Source organism: Balearica regulorum, chromosome 7 (genome assembly GCF_011004875.1).
Source record: "Balearica regulorum gibbericeps isolate bBalReg1 chromosome 7, bBalReg1.pri, whole genome shotgun sequence".
NCBI classification, from domain to species: Eukaryota; Metazoa; Chordata; class Aves; order Gruiformes; family Gruidae; genus Balearica; species Balearica regulorum.
The window spans coordinates 12,424,797-12,445,948 of NC_046190.1; the positions used below are offsets into that span (position 1 = coordinate 12,424,797).

The window sequence follows — 21,152 nt, forward strand, 5'->3', positions numbered from 1 at the left end:
AAGGGTTTAACTCTCGTATTTGGCAATATGCAATCATTAGCACCCGTGTTTTTTGGTATGGAAACTAAAAAGTAGTTTAAATCACCCTGAAATTACTAGCAATTTGATTTCAGATTTCCTCATGGCTGGCTCTGGCTGCAACATTCATAGAATGGTTTGAGTTGGAAGGGACCTTAAAGATCATCTAGTTCCAACTTCCCGGCCGTGGGCAGGGACACACCCTTCACTAGACCAGGTTGCCCAATGCCCCATCCAACCTGGCATTGAACACTTCCAGGGATGGGACATCCACAACCTCTCTGTGGGCAATCTGTTCCAGTGCCTCACCACCCTCATAGAGAAGAATTTCTTCCTTATATCTAGTATAAAACTACCCTCCTCCAGCTTAAAGCGATTGCCTTTTGTCTTATCAGTACATACCCTTGTAAACAGCCCCTCTCCAGCTTTCCTGTAGGGTCCTTTAGGTACTGGAAGGCTGCTATAAGATCTCCCTGGAGCCTTCTCTTCTCCAGGCTGAACAGCCCCAACTCTCTCAGCCTGTCTTCGTAGGAGTCTGTTCCAGCCCTGTGATCATCTTCTTGGTCCTCCTCTGGACTCATTCCAACAAGTCCGTGTCTGTCTTGTATTAGGAACCCCAGAGCTGGATACAGTACTCCAGGTGGGGTCTCATGAGAGCGGAATAGAGAGGGAGAATCACCTCCCTCGACCTGCTGGCCACGCTTCTTTTGATGCAGCCCAGGATATGGTTGGCTTTCTGGGCTGCAAGCGCACATTGCACCTTCCCATTCCCTTCCTCATGCTGCTGCCCTTGTTTGTGTAGCCATCTGGTGAGCTGGATTGAGGACTCATCTGCCTGAAAACTAATCCCTTTCCAGCTCAAAAAAACAAATAGATGAAAGGAAAAAGCTTTCAGCTGGAAGGGTGGAACTACCTGTCCTGCCAGTAGACTGAGCTAAAATTGGCCTATAAACAATATGGGATAGTGCCAGAAGAAAGCTGCAACACCTGGGATGAAAGGACCTATGTAATGGTCTAAGATTGGATTTTCTAAAACTTATTTCAGCAGAAGCAGAATTAGGCTTGCAGGGAGAGATTTTGGAGGCCCTGGTTATGCTATTTCTATAGATCATCAGGCCATTCCTCCAATAAACATTTAACTTTAGGCACCTAGCTAGTCCCCCGTGATTTAGAGAGCATGGGGAAGAGAGTGTAGAGCTATATTATATTTCTACACTAAAAGGACTTCTACAGTGAAAGCAAAAATACTAAAACTTAGGGTCTTTATCATACCTGCTGTGGAATGGAAAGCAGAATGAAACATATTTACAAATTTTGCCACCAAGAACATTTTCAGAAAAAACCTATGGATCCTGAGACCTGATTCCTCCCTGCCCCTAAATTCTGATAACACTGAGAAACTCTGGTTGCTTTGAAAGTTGCATCTTGTTTCACTGATGTGGGCTGGGTGGGTAGCTGCAGACATTTTTTTTAAATATAGGACTCAACTACTCTAAAATCCATGAATTTTATGACACTCATACTATTCATGTGAAGGGGTTATACACTTCTGCAGTTAATACTGGGCAAATGCTAACAGCATGTTTTCCCTAAATATTTGTTTTATGTGGTAAGTGATTTTTCAGACTTACCTGCAGCCTTCAATGTTCTTTGTTCCACAAGGCGCTCCTTAGCAGGGAGAAAAGGCTTCTTCTGTAGTGGAAAAATGGTGAACTTTTATCTTTAAGCTATTAGACAAGAGACATTGCTACAAGTGATTCATTAGTGGGGCCAGCATGTACTTAATGTACTAAAGCTGCCTTCCTTCAAAAAACCAGATAATCCTTTTAGCACATGCTTAACTGTTTGGAATTGTCCCATTGAAACAGAAGGTAAATGGTGAACTTTGCTGACTCAAGACTGATTGCTTATAATAAAAAAACCAAGCGTATCCTGTACGTAGTCTTGTCTGTTCCTTGCAAAGCAGAGCAGTTGGAACAATGAACTGTAGAATGCATGTAATTGGATTTATTCAAATAATTAATAGATTTGTTCATGAATTTCTGATGATTTTCACATTCTGGAAAAGAACAAACAGCAACATATATTGAATAAATTATTTGTTATAATTTATTTGCTCTTCTCTATCTAGAAAAAATATGTCTATAAATACATAGGATTTGCAGTGCTTCCCACAGTCTATGCATGCCAATTTCTTTCTAAAAGCTTCTGACTGCCAGTTCTTGTTTCTTTATTGAACAAAATTAAATCTTTTAACCGGAAATTGCAGGCAATGTCATATTACAAAAGGGTGTTTTGAAAATAAAAATGAGAACAAAGTCAACCGTTATTTACAGTTTAAACTGTTGACCTATTGCTGTTGCTTGGTATTTTTCTGAATTACAGTATTTTCTTAAGGAAATTACAGAATATGGTGAGTAACGTAGAGATGCATAAGCCTTGGCAGTAAGAAAAGTGGAAACCCTGTTTTTCAGTATTTTCTCCTTTCACTGAATTACTGTACTACCTGGTTGTATGACTGATGACAAAGATCAGGGGGAAAAATTGTAACACATGGATCTTGCCCAAGACACAGAGTCTGTTTGAGTATTTGTCAACAAGTCTCTAGAAGAGAGAATCCCCAGTGTGCAATAAATCCCTAGGCTTAGGTATGTTAACATTGGTTTATTTGTTAAGTTCATCGAGGCTTTTGTGAGGGGAAATAAAATTATTTAAATGCTTCTATGTGAAGAAACAGTGTTTGGGAATAATGCACTGGTGGGTTTAAAATTAAACTAAAATAGAAAGCCAAGCTTGTATCTTGAAAATCCATTTTCACAGAAGTTTGTCATTTACTTTCCTGGAAACTCATATGCACTCAGTTTTATGTTTTTTCTTTATAAAAGCCTTTCAGATAGGTTGCTTTTAGGCATTGTATGGAAAATCATAGACCTATGCAAATAAAAAGTGGATGAGTGGTGGGGGGGACTCTACAATTGGTTTAAGTACGGGTTTTCTTTGACTCAAGAAGTGCTGCTGGCTGATTTGGACCCTGTACCCTTGTAGGAAGCACAGTGTGTTCTTTGCAAAGAGCCAGTCTGTGCAGCTCGTTCAGGCTTTGTACTTTCAAACCCCTTGTATCCGTGTATCTCCAGTTAATTAGTAAAATGCTGGGTGATAGTATCTGCTAGCAACTTTTATGTTACTAATAGGACTAGTGCATCAGATATTTCCTGTGAGTTTGAATTTTTGTGTTAGGGGGTTTTTTTTGTATTTTGTTTTCTCTCCCCCTTTCTTTCTGTAGACCTGCCTTGAATTTTCCCTTTATTCCTCCAACTGTTCAGATTTTAATTGCTGTGTGGTACAGTGTCCTCTTTTCTTTCTCTCTAAAGATGAATGGATGGCAGATGCATTCTTCTTCTTTTATATTTAGTGGTCGTGATTAGCACCTTTATAACAGCGTGTTAAGAACTGTCATGTTGTGTGTGTAGCTCCAAGATAACGAATATTTATTGTAAATATAATTGCATGGGTTTCAATGCTGGTAGATCCCTAACTGCTTCAAATTCATTTCTATTAATGAGTTTTAAATGAAAGGAATGGTGGCCCAGCCTTCTGTTCTTTCTCGCACTGAGTGGTGGTGGTGGAGAGAATAGTTGGCAAATGTTTTTATCAGTCAAGACAGGAGAAGATTTACCCTTATTAGCTGAAATGGGAATGATTGAGTGCTACTTTGTATTCTGTGGTATTAGAGGAGTTCATTTGCTTCAGGGAGGTTCTGGTTTTGGAATGTAAACTGCTCAATTGTATAAAGGGTATGACCCAGAACTGTGTGCTTTACCACCAGCCTTTGTACCTGCTCTCCTGAGAGCTGGGGAAAATGTCCATAGAGATGAACAGCTCCACCTTTGCTTTTTCTCTAGAAGGTGCTACCCTCAGTTGCTAAAATCAGATTTGGAACACTTCTAAAATTTCTCTATCTGACCTGTCTCACCATGGAAGCCTTCAGCGCTCAGATGTGATGGCAGGTCTTGATTTTTTTTACTCAAGGAAAAACAGTTATTTCCAGTGGTGTCCTCCTTGTAGGCCTCTATAAATCTTAGTGTGAAGACTATCGGTTTATATTGTAGAGGTTAGAACTCAGCAGAGCTCTAAGCGCACCTCACTGTAGACTTGGCCAGATCCCGTGGCTGTCAAGGGATGGCATCCTTAGCAAATTAGACTCAGTGGGAGACCCAGGGTCTATGGTCGATCAGTCATGCCAGTAGCCCAAAGTGCTATTGCAGTCCACTCTTGCAGAGATAAAATCAATTATTCTGTTACTGTCCTCTTTTCATTTTGAAGGAAAGGTCCTTGTTAGCTGCAGGCTGTGAGTGCAGCCTTCAAAGAAACAGTCTTAAGAGACCGAAAAGGCATTGTCTCACAGATGTGAATGGTGTCTTTTTGGTGGTTTTGTTTTGTTTTTTTTTTTTTTTTTTTTTTTTAAATGAGGTAGTCCCCAGGAGATTTCAAGATGTTTAGTGAAAGTCTTTTCCTATCTTTTGAAGGGGAGGAACCACCTTGTACTGAAGTTTTTTGCAGATTGAAACATAAATTTCATCAAATGAATATTTCTGTTTGGATTAAACCCCGTATAGCATAGGAAGATATATAAAGAAACCCCTAGATTTATTTTAAATGTCTCCTACGCTATGACCACAGATAATGATAGCCTCATCTTTTACTTCAGAGAGAATATTTTGGAGGGAGGGATTCAAGAGAAGGCGGGGTGGGATTCAGTCACTGATTTTGCTGATCTGATAGGCAACTTGGAGTAGATAGCACTACACATGCCTTTTCTCCAGTGGTCTTCCAGTGGGAGAACACAGGAGTTCTTCCTCACTTACATCTTTTCTCTGATACAGTGTTATAAATCTGTTTCATTCAGCAGTTTGGGCTTAAGATTTCACCTCCTGATCAGAAGAGAGTTGAAAACCTGAACCTACAAGGGTCAGAATTGTTATCTTGGACTGCAGGGATGATTCAATGGACTTCTGATAACACTATACACATGTAAACAGTTCACTACCCACAGGAAGAGGGATGTCTCACCCCTCAAATTAAGAAATTTTTCATTTTCTGCAGTTCAGCAAGAATGATGGAGTAAGTCACTTCTGGTTGTGACTGGAAAGTCTTACATCCTTATGGTAATACATATATTACAGTTTTCACTTCTGCTTGTAGTATCTTTAGATTCAAGACTAATGCTTCTACCTGTGTACCACATAATCAAGTATAGACTTGATTTCCATTTCAGAAGACTGTCTTTTTTGTCCCCCATCCCACATGAAAACAAGGATAAAGCCAATTTTTTTTTTAATTTATTAATTTAGAAAGGTCAATTGTTCCTCATATCTTTTGGATATGATCTAACACAGCTGCAGTTCAGTAGAGTTTCACTGGAGTCAATGAAGACCTGTAAAGTGGCAGTGACCGAAGAGCTGGTGCTTTAATACTGAATTCATACTTTAATACTGAATTCATGGGAAACCAATAATTAACAAACATTTGGTCCATGTTAACAAAATGAAGGCACAGTCTCATCTTTCAAACTGAATGTTTTGGCTTTTGAAGTGTCTGGCAGCACTCGCTACCAAACTTTCTGATTCATGGCTATGGTATATGACAGCTCTCACAATAGCCATTACACCCAAAGCCCTTGCCGTTATTCTACATCCATATCTCTTCTTGGATTTGAAGTGAAATCAAAGCCCATTTATTCTGCTGCTGCTCTTGTAAGCCTATCAAAAATAGTGGCAGTTTTGACATTTTCCCACTCAAAATAGTACTACAGTATGCTGTTGTATCTCACAGAAGTCTCTAAGGGCGCACTGAATTTTGAAACTAATGATAGGGAAGTATGAGGCATGGAATTCAGCTTTAGAGCTAAGATTTACCCAAGCTGAGGAGAGTTTCAAAGGTGTTCTTCCCATTCTGACTCTGACCCCTGTTTTCTACAAACTGGACAGTTAAAATTTATGCAAGATAATCTCTTGTTGAATGTCCTTCAATGCTTTTATCCTTTTTTAATTCCTCAGTGATTTACCAAATAGTCTGGAACAGATGATATACCTTTTGGCAAGTGAGGATATATGCCAGCAGCTTAGAGAGCAGAGGAGCAATAAGTTGCTAGTTGCAGCCCAAATACAGGCAGCTGGGATTGATAGTGGTGCAAGAATGTGTCTATCTACAGAGCAGACCTGTCCTATTGTCAAACTTGTAGCTCCATCCATTTCCATAAGTGAGACAGGCTGTTTAAACCAGGAAAGAAGCCAGTTGCCATAATATTTTTTTCTTTCCTATGAAAAACTAGCCCCCAGTAGTTGAAAATCAGCTTGTTCAGTGTCCCATAAAGTTGGACTAAAAATACATACAGGAGGGTTGTTTTCATTTACCTTCTGGATTTTGAGCCATTAAAGATACATACCTAAATCTCACTTTTATATCATTTCACTGCTGTGTTGTGGTAGGAACATACGTCTTTGGTCATGAAATGTGGAAATTGTCTTCTTGCTATATGACTTCAGAAGTTGACCTTGAAGGGAAAAATAGCATGATTTTGTGGCATAACTATATGATGGCTGGTTTGTTGGGGATTTGAACTGATAACGTAAAAATAACAAATGTATACATATTGACCATAGGAGCTCTGAACTCAACTCTGCCTTGACAGGCCTGCAACAAAATCATATGTAGTATCTGTTAATTAGCAGATAGTGTAATCTGTAGTGCATGTTTACCATCAGATTGCAATTGCTCACCACTTCTGTACTCTAGATATATTATTATGAAGAAATTAATGACTAAATGATAGGATACTTGAGTGTTATGCCTTCTGTCTAGCTGTACTTAGAGCACAAGAATAAAGTGAAGAAAATAAACAAGAAAAATATTCTTGATTATGAAACTTCTGATTGATAAATGCTGGTAAATGTGGAGAGAGGGGAGTGATGGCAAAGATTAATGGATGTAATTAGAAAGTTGTCTAACTGCTAAGAAAATGTGGAATTTGGCTTGTATGCAGATAGCATGGGAATTAGAGACCAACAAGTGGTGACTCATATATCATGTTGAAAGTAACAGGTCATCGCGGAAGCAGCCAAGCTTCTTGGAGAAAATGGGAATAATTCAGTGTATGGTATGGAGAAGATATTGCAAAAACTGTAAATGAGCTTTTTTCTTTTAGTGCTCCTAAGTGAGAAGGTTAGGTTTCTTGTCGCAGAGGCAGAGAGATTTCCCAGCGCCAGAAGGAAAAAATATCTTGAGTCAAAGATAACACACAAAAGAAAATTCAAGGGTCAAAACTTACCGAAAATAAGACCCTTTAATCCATATTTTTGTCTCTTGGGACTTTTGATTCCCATCTCTCCGCCTTTTCCTCATTAGTAGCAAAAAAGGAATTCAAACATATAACTTGGGGAGCAAGGAAAATACAATGCCTACTGCAGCTTGGAGAATAATGGTGTAGAGAGGGTGGGGGTAGGAACACACAGAATTATCCTTCTGTTTACCATGATTTGGCTTTCAGATGGGTATAGGTCTCTCACAAATTTGCACAAACCCAGTTTTCCTGTGGAGGAGTCTCTTCTGCCATGTTCAGATGTACTGAATTGTGGTCAATGGTTCTTTTAAGGTAGGATTTTTTTGAGGATAAGTGACAACAAAGGAGAGAAAGCTGTTGAGGAAGTGTAGCAGTGATAATGGCAATAATTGGAGATAGTGCTGAATGAAGTGAGACAGATTGATGTTAACTGAGTAGACCAAATTAGGTTCATAAAGAACTATCAGAGGAGTTCTCACCATGTATGGATCAAGCCCTAGACCACTGTTTCCCAAGCATTTTTTCATTGATAGGGGAGAGTAATCAGACCATGGTGAATGTACAGGGCACACTCGTACCTTCACAGTGTTTTTGTGTGTGTTTGCTAAGAAGGACATGTGAGGATCTGAGAGAAATACTTGGTAGTAGATTTTGAATGTGGCCAACTCTTCCCATAAATTTGGGAGCCAATACATTGTTTTGTTGCTTTTTCTTAAACTGCCTGTGCAGTTGAAAAACTGGAGGTGGTGGAATATTTTCAAAAGATAAGAAATGTTTAAATTAACACATTATTTGACAAGAAAGAATCAAATTTACAAAGTGTTCTATTGCATATAGAATGTTATGAATAATGGATTTTGCTATTTAGAGAGAGAAAAAATTCATATTGATTGAAAGTGCTTATTCCTATTCAAACCATTATTATTTTTTTTCTGCTCAGGTCATTCCAGGCTTTTCTGTCTTGAAGAGATTAATGTTAAATTGACAGTCTTTTGGGGGTGAAAAACTAAAATAATTTTGTTTTTAAATGTTTCCACTTTTCAATGCTTAATAGATTTACCAAGATAAATCCCACTGAAAAAAATGGAACTTAATGATAGTTAAATTACATTCTTAATCACTTTGCTGATTCTTTCATTGTTAAAAGTCTGCCCTTAACAGTTTAAATACAGTAAATACTGAATTTTCCTCTGCACATATGTATTTAGGTCTCTGTATGCCTGTGTATGCATAAACCTCTTCACAGTCTCCAGTCCCATATATCGAATTACTTCATCAGCGGAAATAAAGAGAATTAGCAGGTAATTCAGTGAACAACAAATGGCAATGGAAAAAAGAGGGGACAATGATACTAGAAGTTTAAGTAGTTTACAATAGCTGAGCAATTTAGATGTAGCAAGAACTTTGAGACATTAGTCCCTTGGGAGGACAATCTTCAGGAATATGCACAAAGAAACATTGACAATAAACTGCGATCTGGTTCTTGCATCCCAAATTCCCTATGTGCAGGCATTTCTCAGGATTTTGTCTCTCCTGCTGAAGGATGAGATGCTTATGTGCTTGTATCAGGGTGGTTTTTTTTTTTCCATTTTTTTCCAAAGATACAGATAGAAAGCAATGGGACATATTCTCCATGAAACTGCACAGTTAACAACAGAAACTACCTCATTTTTTGATGAGTAATCTTGCTCCAAAATTAGCAGGTGTATCTTCAGCAGACAAAATTTTAAAAATCACTTTTCCCTGTTTTAGGGCTTCTTTGCACAGCAAATTGCACAGAGTTTGAACATTATTTTGGTTTGTTGGGGTTTTTTTCAGTCAGAATGTGTTTCAGAGCATGGAAGGATTTAGCCTTGGGCACGTGATGTGGATGCTGGGCTCTCTTTGTTTACTCATAGGTTCAACATTTTCTGTGAACTCTACTCTTGAGCATGTTGTCTACTCTAGATGTAGCTTTCTAGTGAAGACAATCCACTAGAAGTATTTCCTTAATAATAGGCATGACAATGGGTTTACAGCTGTTTCTGGACACTATGGAGGACTGAGAACTTAATATTGTATTATTGTGACTCATCCTTCTGCATCAAGCCCAAGTCTCTTCTATCCTATTTATAAGTTAAGAACTTTGGAGGTAGGGATTTTTTCTCTATGTTTGAACAGGATCTGTTCCTTTGGGTTCTGTGCACAACTTGTCTCCCAATTATTACTATTACTAATGGTAGATAATGAATGTGATAGCACAGCAAACCTGAAGGATAGCAGTGTGTGCTTAGTTTTTGTACGTGAGAAGAAATATTGTCAGTCCTAGTTTATGAATGAGATCAAACGTATGTTTTGCTAAAGTCAGAAAATAATCAGCTGCGAAGACAGGAACCGAACTCAGGATTTTGGTTGAAGTCCTAGCCACAGAATCATCTTTTCTCCTAATTCATGTCATTCTGGAAGATCTGATCTCCTTTCATACCATTCCTTTCTGGCAGGGAATCCCAAACCACACCCAGTTCATGCAAGTTTGTACCCTTCATTTGTACTGCTAAAGAAAATAAAGAAATCTTTTCACCACAAAAAACTAGCAGAAAGGAAAGAATGAAACATCATTCAATGCTTGCTTGGGAGAAGAGTAGCACTAGGCTATTGCAGAGGGATAGAGGAAGCTTAAGTGAGTCCTTCAGTGTAGCAGTGGGCAAAGTTCACAAGTCATCTGCTGCCCTAGACCCCTGTGTCTCTAACACCAGTGTGCACTGCATTATTCCCTTTTTATCTTCAAAATTAAATAAATTTCTCCCACACCTTTTGAAATGCGTATGGCATTTCAAACTTTGGAGCTGAGAGCTATCTTCCAAGTCACGTCCTTTGTTAAAGTGTTTCGCCATTCTCATTTTAGAATACCTCTGCCAGCAAAACTCTTCCATATGCTCCAGGATGCCAAACCTTTCCTTTTGCTACCGTTTCAAGTGTGTTACTGACATTTACAAGCTCTCACAGGAGTTTTCAGTCAATTACCACCAAAGACTCCCATTGTTCCAAGGAGACTGACCTTTCCCCTTGGACACCAATTAAAATCTGTTACTTTTATTCCCATAGTGCTTGCTGTAAGTGGAGCTCTGGCTCTTTGCCAGGTAGAACTTGTTGGGTCTTCATCTTTTCTTTACTACTGAAACTTTGCTAAAGATAACAAGAGTAAAAATTCCAAAATATATGTACATACTTTGGGGACAACAACATAATTTTATTGAAGCTTTTACATTAGTCTCTCTTTCATTTGTCATCAGGAGTATAAGAAAAATCCAAGTGAAAGAATAGATATGTTTCACGTGATGGCATGGCTGGCTTGCTTCCTCTTTTAGTTTTCTTTCTTCAGCTAGAATGCTCCAGTTATTCTACAGCAGAGATTTGCCAGCAACCGAAGGACAAACACGCTGTGAGCCTTGCTAGTACCTAACTACTGTGCTCTGAAAGTTGGAGGAGAAAGGTGGAGAGCTGTGGACCTGTCAAGTGTCTTGAGCCTCAAGGCTTGCCCTTCCTTGTATTACAAACTGCTAGAAATAAAGACTGTTAATACTGCATTACTAGTAGCAAAGCTGCATATTGCAGTTAAAATTCTTGCTGAAAAATTATACTTTCGTGCTTATTAAGTCTTTCCGCCAACTTATGATTCCTCTTTTAGTTGGAATTTATGAGGGTAGGAGCAACTGCTGATGAAGTGTGGAGGGGTTTTCCTGTACTGGAGATGTCTGTCTGGAGAGAGACAGCTAGTCAGACATCACATCTGTCAGAATATGATTTTTGTGAAAAATCAGGATTTTGAAAAATGTGTTCAGGTGTCTGGTTTTTGTCATCTTTTCTTGTTTGGGATCTTTGAGCTTGTATGAAAACTGTATGTTCAACCTATTGCCTAACCCTCAACACTTCTTAAGGAAAAAAAATTGTGTGTTATCTTGATGTTTGTCACAGAAGGAAATTAATTTTTAAGATCAGCGTAGTATAGATGGTGTGTATAAAACAGACATTGGTAAGTTGGCCAGAGGTTTCTAAATCATGATAACAATAATGAATTCTGAAAAATCTAGTGTTTATCAGTTTGCACAAGTCTAATTACAAGAAAATTTGAATTGCTTATAAAATGGCCACATTGTGTATAAGCCAATATAATACCTGACAATATCTCCTTGTCTGATAGCTATAGAGCAACTTCTGGTTCCTTTTGCTTCCCATTTTTGGTATAAGGCAGTCTGGTTTTGTTGCTTATTCACCTGTTTTGCTCAAGTCTTTTAATATTCTACTAAGCGGACCATATTTTGACATTTTTGCACAGAATGATTTCTGTGCCTTCATGTCCAAGTCAAATAATCATCAAGACCTTCAGTTACCAGCTGGCACCAAATAACTTTATACTTGGTGTCCTAGATAAATCACAGGTGGTTCTAGGAATGTGTGTGGCTAAGACCAGGAATTAATTTTTGCTTCACCTACAAAACTGTGTGGCACCTGGATTAACTAGAATTATTAACAATGCTTATCCTGGGCTTCTATACTTCATTTAGTGTAATTTGATGAAACATTAAATTTCGTTCCTCACAGTGACTTGAAACTGTCCGTTTTCACCCCCACTAGATGGGATTTAAATGAACCAAACCTGTAAACAGCCACTGAGTAGCTTCACTGTTGAGAAGGAACATGAGTTAAACCATTCTTCTGTTGTCTAAGGAGGATCCCAGATCCTAGGAAGGAGTTGCTTGTACATTTTGGTTTCACACATACCTTTTTTTCTTAAGGTTTCCATCTCTGCTGATTCAGAGAATCACTTTTCAACCATCTTCCCTAGAACAAGGTTGCCAGTAACTGGAAATACTGACAGTCCTTCATTCCGGACTTTTAATGCTCTTTCTGTTTGCTTGTTTGCTTTTGCCAGTTCCAGAAGGTTGTTTTAGATGTGAATCAGGCTCAAGATTGATTTTTATGTCTAATAAACCTGGAAAAATAAAACTTTCTGAACTGGGGGCTGAATTAACTGCAGGAACAGATTTGTCAAGCCCTGCTAGATACTATTTCATATATTATGGGGAAAATAAAAAATATTGAAAAGTAAAAATAAAAAGTATTTTATAGAGGGGTTTGAAATTTCCCTAGGGATAAACTAAAACCCCTACCTATTTCCTTTTTTTTTTTTTTTTTTCCCTTCCTCTGGCCATTGGAAGAGGTAAGTAAAAGATTATGACTTAGGAGGCAGCCCCCAGGGATGAATGCAAACTTTCTATCATCTGAAGCCAGCAGGAGGCAACTAGGTTTGCATGATAAAGAGGCAGTTTATCATCTGTGGTGTTATGTGCTTTAAAATTACAAATCCAAAGCAACACCAGTTAATTATTAAGTCTTTTTATATGGGGGATAAAACCAACTTTGATTAATTATAGCCAACATAAAGAGAAACTGAATTATTGAGGCTTTCCTGTATTCAGGCTTTCCTGAGAAGGCTAAGAGAGGTAGAACTCACCTCAGCCTTTTTGCTTGCTGAAAGCTTCTTTCATAGCTGAAGAGAACCCTTGAAGATGATGATGGAGGAAAACAAAAAGGTCCAAGAACGTCTTTCTAATGAACAATAATAGAACAAAATATGTCATAGGCTTTACGGGGTCAAGTAGCACCTGACCTGAGGTTATTGGTGTTTAAAGTATGTTTGGCTTTGGCCCGAAGCTTGTAATCACATTTTTGTTACGGAACCAGTGTCTTCACCTTCTGTAAGCCTTTCTATCTGGGTTAGTCCAAGTTTGGGTTTTTGGTTAACTTCCACATTTTCTTCTCTGATACCAAGCTACTGCTCTGACAGCCAGGAAAAGCCAGTGTGCAACAGTCCTGTGGAAACAACTGTCTTACGCTGAGAAATCTCCTACCCTGTCTTTGCACTGCAAACTCTGACAGGAGGTGTCATTGGCTGCGTTAGGAGGAAGGTAGCAGATATTAGAGGTTTGGACTCAGCACCTGGGTTCATGCCCTACTAAGATATTTTCATTGAAGCATTTTTAAATGTCTTAGGAGTGTATGTATAATTTTCCTGATTTTGCAGACAGCCTGAAAAAGTAATTCTGAAATATGTGAATTGCCTTATATATCCCAATGAGCTATTAGTTCCAGTTCTAGGTAATCAAAAAGTCCCTCTCAGTTTTAACCTTACCATTAGTGCAGGTATGTGCTTTTAACTCACTGACATCACATATCTAAGCTGACGGGTAGCCTTGATCCTTTTGCTCTCTGTTATACAGGTCATGTATTGCAATAAACATTTTCCCTTTACAAAAAAAAATGCAGTTGGAAGGGTCATCCTTACAGGCAGAATTTGGACAGGAAATTAAAATCCTCTGTGGTGAATTTGCCATACAGGTAAAGCCTGTAGCTATGATCACTAGTTACATTGGAGAGGTGTACTTTCCTTCCCACAGTATCTGTGCAGCTCACATCCTCTAAATAAACAGCAAAAGAAGGTTTATAAAAGCATTTCTTTCTCTCCTGGTGGTTGATAATGATCAAGCAGTGTATGTTAACTGGCTAGCAGCGTTTACTATGCTTGTCACAGCAGAAACCCACAAACTCAGAGGCAGCAAAGTAAAAAAAAAAGGTGTATGTATTATTTCTTAGCTGTGTCAACCTGCCTGTTTACTTGACCCTGTGATTAGGATCATGCCATTAGCTGTTCAGATCAAGGTTTACAGATATAGTAAACAAGGGCTAGGAATAAAAGAAAAGAAAAAGAAAATGCTGCAGAGCACTAGCAGAGTCATGAGTAAAGAAGTGAGTAAAAGGTATCTATGGTGACTAGGTTATTTCTTGGAGTGTTCCAGATTCCAACACTTGTCCACTGCTCAGTCTGTTTCTGTGATATTAGAGCCCCTAAAATGATGCTGCATGGACCTGTTCTTATGTAAGTATGGCTGCCTCCTCAGCTGGTGTCTTTCAAGAATGAGCCTGAGCCCACTCTAAGGGTGAGATTTGTAAACACGCTGAGTGGGTGCTAAAAAAAACCTCAGGGAGAAAACAAACCGCTTCTTAGTTTGGGCCTCAGGCTTCCCTTGCTTTCGGTGAGGATAATCTAAGCTAATAGCATGTGATTGATCATCACTGAATGGTTGATGTTGATCAGAAAAGTGAACCACGAAGTTGCTCTTTGAGGATGTTGATGGTGTTTGCAACCAGGCAGGGTCTGCCGGCAGTATGAGTTTGGCTGGTTTTTCCACCATTTGGACAACAGATGCAGTGTGACAAGTTTGCATATTCAGCGATGTACCCTCATGGAGATAAGTCAGGAGGACTCAATGTTTAGATTCTTTCTTTATCTCGCTTCCTGAAGACCATGTAGATATAGCCTAATCTGTATGTAGTTATAACTTGCTAGGGCACCTCCATGACGAAACCAGCCATGGGTTGATGAGGAAGATACCAACATGAATAAAGCTTAGGCTTGGAGTATGTCTCTTCTGTAGCTGACTCCTACAAGTGATAGGCTGGCACAGCCCTAGGTAGCTTTCACCTAATTCAGCTACCACCAGAAGGGGCATAGACTTCATGTAATACAGGTTACAACAGCTTGTCAGGAACTTGGGGTGCTTTCCTTATGTGGCTAAAACCTGTGTCACTGCATCTCAACTGATGTCAGTATTCAAGTTAACTGAATTATATTTATATCTGTAGGAGTCTTACCTCCCCAAAGCAGCAGGGAAGTGACTTTAAGAAATGTAAGAATTTTTAATTGTCTAGAATTTAAGCAATCTGGGTTTATTTCTTTACCTGCTTCCACTTGCCACGTAACTTTGAAAAAGCTATATTGATGCTTTGCACTTGGAAGTGCTAGCTCTTGACCTCTGCAAAACAGAAATGTATTTCACTGAGAAACTGTCAGAGTTTCTTTGGGTGAGGTGCTGCATAAGTGCAAACAATTTTTATTAATAGTCGATTCATGTGCATAATAAAAAAAATAGGTTCCTGCTATAAAGAAGGTTATATTATTCAATATATCTAAATTACAGCCACAGTAAAGCTGCATGTATAGGTTCTGTTTGGAATTATATGAATAGGTGCTACATTATGCTATATACGCTTGTACATTATTGCTTTGTGAGAGATATATGGTCTGTACCACTCGAGATGAGAAAAACATGTCTTTCAGTAAAAAGACATTTCCTAGGCTAGATGCACTAATATTTTATGAAAATGTGAATAAGTGAAGCAGATTCATCAAAAGGATAATGAGAAAACAACAGTATTTTTGCTGGGGTGGAGGATAGTTTAAAAATAAAAATAAAACTCCTGAACAGAATCTCTCTAGGTTATCTGCTTTCAAATTCTAAGCAGCAGAAGGGCTGTTCTCTCCTTAAAATGCAAAACCTCAGAAAAAAACTAAATGCCTCATCCTTTTGAATAATCCATCCCTAAATGTCATAAAATATTACTTGGTAATCCGTCAAATCATTCACACCGAAGACTGCTGTGGTCCAGCTTGAGTTTAATCTAAAGTGAAATTAGCACACATGTTTCTTCCTTCTGGGTGAGACTTTCATCCCACATGGCTTCTTTCCCAGGGGTTCTCCAGGGACAGGGTGGTCATGATCAAAGACAGCGCTAATGGTGATGAATGTGTAATGGGAGAAGTGATTTTCAGAGGCACAGAGGGTCAGGCCAGGTACCCAGGTCTCAGCAAGTGCCTTCAGTGAATATTCTTTAAGTAAAGAGAGTACTTACTCTTTATGTAAGTCTTGTTTTTAATGTGTTTCAATCCAGGTAAAATGTTCCACCTCACTGATTTGTGGAGAGCAGCAAAGATAAGTTTTTTTTCCCCTGTTTGAAGATGTGGAAGACTCCCTTTCCCCCTTCAGTCTGTGAATATTTGTAATTATCTTAGTCACTAGCAAGTGGATGTGGCTTTTTGGCTATCTTTGGTGCTTTGGCAACCCAAATGAGCAATGAATCTCTCTGCACTAGATTGACTGTTTTATGCATAACTGCATGGGAGCATGTCTTGCTTCCTTCTCTGGACCTTACTACTTGTACATCAGCCTGGTCATTGTTAGTTCTGGGGCCAGGCAAATCAGTAGACCTGATTGTTAAACAGATCACCACCATGTTGCAGGGAAATGAAAAGGTGAGAGGCTTCACCCCTTCCCAGATTATTTCATGTGAAATGTCAAACAGTGACTAGAGAATGACTGTTTCTTATTGCTCTGAGTGTTGGAGGTATTCTTAAGTGCTACCCACTGTTATTAGCTCCAAAGGCCTTCTATCCACGTTCTTCAAAATATTCTTCTTATCTTTCCAGCCTCTCTTTCAGCCATGCTTCCTGAAAAGCCTATCCCATGACCTTGGTCCCAAAACTAATTTTCAGTACCAGACCTCTATGAAGGCATCACAGATCATAGTGAGCCTAGTGTAAATTGACCAGCTGATGTGTAGAAGATATAGGTTATTAGTCTAGCTAATGACATATAAGATACTCCTTTTCTTCATGATTCCCTCCTTTTCTGTAACCCCCTGCATCCCTTTAGCAAACGACCAAATAGAGCTTCAAACATATTTTCTACACACAGATGACTGCCCTCCAGACCTCACTTACCCAGTTGTGTGTCTGTTCTGTTTTCCTTCTCAGTGGTCCTGGGTATTTTCCTTTGAAAGCAAGGGAGGAATCTTGGCATCATTTAGGGAACAGAGAGAAGAAGAAAAAAAAGTCCCAGGTTTTTTAATGCATCTAACTTCTTTTGCTCGTAATGGCTAATTGCTCCTCTCTCCGAAGACTTGCCAAGGGGGGAAAAAACTCCAACAAAACCATAAGTAAAGAACTGAGCTATAGCTCATCACTGCTACATCATCTGACTGTCATTTTTGAAAATTTCCCCATGTAGCAAAAGCATTTAAAAGGGTCTTGGCACTGAGAAGCTGGCACTGCTGGCACACAGCAAATGGTGCTGCTGTTTAGACAAGCAGGCTGGAGTGAGAGGGCGCTCGGTGGGGTGAGAACATGCATTTCCGAGGGTAGATGTGTTTGATGGGCTGCGTGGTGGATTTGTTTCCATATTTGTCTACATATGCACTGAGGAGAAGAATCTAAATACTAACAAGGACGTTTTAGATTGAAAAGAGTTGTTCAAAGTATCTGTAGCTTGGATTTTTCTGAAAGGCTTTTTGCTGTCAATTCTTTTGGGATCAGTGGTGTCCCCTCCAGACACACACACACACAAATGCATGCAAGCAGATCTGGAAACACCAGGTAGCCAATCTCAGCTGGTATAAGCTAACAATGCAAAGTGTTTTATGGAATAATTATCTAAATCTGTATGTTAAAGGATTACTTCATCTGCTCCTGAAATTAGATTTGATCAGTATTTTTAGAGGACTTTTTTTTTTTCTTTAGAAGATGGAGGGCATGGAATATGAAAAATATTGCTTTTCCAAGGGTTGCACAGTCTTTGGGAAAGATAACTTCAATGCAGAATAGAAATAGTAATTAAAAGTAGAGAAAAAGAAGGATCTGGCAGGAAGGATAATCCTAAGGGAAGAGATACTGTCAAATCCAGGTCTTTGAAGTGCATGCATTATGGATTTTATACAGTGTAGATGTGTTCAATAATAGCCAGACTGTTTGGCTTTTCTAAAGCTAGGAAAAAAAATGAAGGATTCCAGAAATTTCCTTCTGATGAAGACAAGGGTTTTCTTTTTTAATCATGAACGTTTCTAAGAAGCAGTGAAATAAAAATAAACAAAAAAGCCTTCATTTCATTTCTCCATTGTACCTGAAATATATCTTCTGCTAGGGTAGAATGTATTTGGGCCTATTTAACAGCATGTGGTGCAACTACAAAAATGCTTGTGAGGAAAGGAAGAAGGAAATCCTCTCTTTCTGAAGCTCCAGGGGAAATTTAGGCAGAAAGAATGTAATTAGCCAAGTTAAAAAATGCCTGAGAGAACAGAAATTGCCAGCATCATTCCTGCATGGTGTTTTGACAACTTTAATGAATGCAAGTGGTCAGCACAGTAGTATTAAGTATAGCCTGGAGGCCTGCAGTTAAAACAAACAAACAAACAAACAAAAAACCCCCACAAACCCAACCCAACCAACCAAACCAAATAACTGCAACAAAATTAGAGGTACTTTTGGGTGAGGGGACTTATTTATTTAATATTTGTCGTAAATATGTAATCCACAGGTAGGATATATGGGGAGGATAAGTATATTTCCTGGTCATTCAAAGGGAAATTTGCTTGTACTTCAGTGTTCGGTTAGTAGAAGCATTTATTGAGAATTAAAAGCTGCATTTGATAGGACTTTGCATATGTGAGAGAAACTACTGTAATACGCCTATTAGCGTTGTTCCAGATTCAGGAACATAAAGAAGGGAGGCTTCATCTCTGCTACCCCACCACCTTGAGGTGACCTTGCCTCTTGCATGCAGTATTAAGAATATGCCCATTTAAAAATTGTTTGTTCTATGGCTCTGAAATGTTCCTATACTATATAATGATGTCATGTAATAATATGAGTTAAAGTAGCTACAATAAAAGGTAGGACAGGAAAGCTGGAAAAGCAAAAAGGAATAAGAAACCCAAAAGTTCTTTATGCAATAAGATCTGATTATTAGATTATAGCCTTATTAAACTGAGTAATAATCAGAATAATTAATATGTTTTGCTCTGATTTTAATTGTGATTATAGCTGGAGTAATTTGAAAGATATACATTTGATTATCATGTTAAACAAGATCCTTTTACCCTTCTTAAATTGCAGTTACTAATTTAGCACAATATTAATGTCTTTGGTGAAACTAAGAACAAGGTCCATTATAAATTAAAAATAAGGATGTACAGAGAAGAGTACTAAGTGAATTGGAATGAAAACTTGGAAAAAAAGAATCCAAGCCTGTCCTGGGAATGGTTTACAAGCTTTTAAATGCAAATATATCAAAGCTTTTCGTAAGCCATGGATCTCAGTTTTAATCGCTATTCGACTGTTTGAAAATCAGCCACATAGGCCCTTACTTGGTTAACATTCATTTTACTAGTCTCAGATCTTGATCCAAAAATCTGCTGAAGTCAATAGAAAGACTCACTTTGAATGCAAAATTAAATTATTCTTACTAGCATGTCAGAAGAGTTTCCTCTTGCAGTATTCCGCCATTGCAGTGTGGAAAACCAGAGCACAGTAAAATATTTGCCAAGAAGGTTAAGATTTTCTTTATGCACCTGCAGATAGCTGGGCTCACAGGCAACGTACTGGACTTCATCAGATCGTCCAACGTGTCATTTCAGGAGGTGTTAGAACCTGTAATCCTTTGAGGTGTTTCAGAGGTTACCCCAGTAAGTGTAATTTTTTAATATTTCACTCTGATTTGTACTCAAGCCCCATATATAAGCCCACATATTTAACATGTGGTTAATGCATTAGTTTCATATGCTACGCAGATACCATTGTGGTTTCCCTACTAGAGATTGGTGCATGATCTACTCTATTAAAAAGCTAAACAAAATGCAATATTTACAAAACCCTCCTGGTAGTTTTGTAGTCAACAAAACTACATATCAGGAAACTGGTACTGCAGTCAACAACAGTTAATATCCTGTATATCATTCCTAGGTTGTTCTTGTACACCTGACACCCACCATAAAACTTAGTCAAGGGTAACGATTTGTGAAAAGGATTTATGATGTCTTGCAGAATAATCTCTATGCTGATGCTCAAAAGAAAATACCAGTAACATCATCTGAATTGAAAGCTTTTAAAATGCTGGCCAGCCAAGCAACTGGACCCAAGTATACGATATGTTATCCTCTTTACTGATGTGCCCATTCATGCGTTTAGGTACCTTTTTACTGGCGCGTGTGTGTATTGAAGTGTCTAATTTTTCTATGTGTATTTAGAATTTCTTTTATGTCTGAAAGAAATCTGTTGCAATTATTCTATCTGTATTAAGTTCACAGTTGCTATTGCCTTCTACATCCGATGTTACGTATGAGATGAGGACTACTGTGGTCTCTTCTGCCCTTAACATCCATGTCTGAATAGTCAAGACTAGACAACTAATGGGAAGACTAAAAAGGTCTAAAAACATTAAATAATTTACCTACATCTGTAAGACCACTGGTGAAATGGGAATCTGAATCCCAGTGTAAATCCTAGCCTTTTGTCCTATGACTTTGACAATGTTTTTTTCCTCAGAAGGTTTCCAATTCAGTTAAAATGCTGCTGAGAATGTGTACATTTGCTAAATCAGTGGAAGGTCAGCAGCATATAGGAGACTGATGGAGGTCAAACAAAGGAGAGCATCACACTTGTGATTAGATTGAATCACATGTAACTGCAATTCCTTGCACTTAATTTTTCATTAATTAAAAATCATAAATTATTTTTTATCAAACTCAGCTGAAGGGAGTATTTGTGGATGACGTATATTAATAGTTAATGGCATGATTTGCAGCAATGATAACATAAGTTCTTTACATAATTAATTTACTCAGTGCGTTCTAGAGAGGGATGACGTTAAAGTGTGACACTGATGGAATACACACATGCACATACATACATACATGCAATCATACATATACAGATACATATGTACCAAAGGAGAAAGTGTGGATTTCTGAGTTCTAATGACCAGCTGTCCTAGCCCTCTGAATGGTATATCAAATTTTCATCCCACAGAATTTACTGAGTAGAGGAGAGGGAAGCGCTGGGAGGTTTTGCAGTTGTGAGTTTGGTAATGGCTCCCAGCCATAGCAAGATAGAGTTGACAGGCTCTACAACATCATGGGTATGGTTTTA

General features: G+C 38.5%; 1 protein-coding gene across 3 annotated transcripts in view; it reads left to right on the forward strand.

The window, feature by feature from the left end:
• Nucleotides 1–21,152, forward strand: part of SORCS1 (sortilin related VPS10 domain containing receptor 1) — a 301,203-nt gene that overhangs the window by 129,590 nt on the left and 150,461 nt on the right. The gene's annotated exons all lie outside the window — the stretch shown is intronic.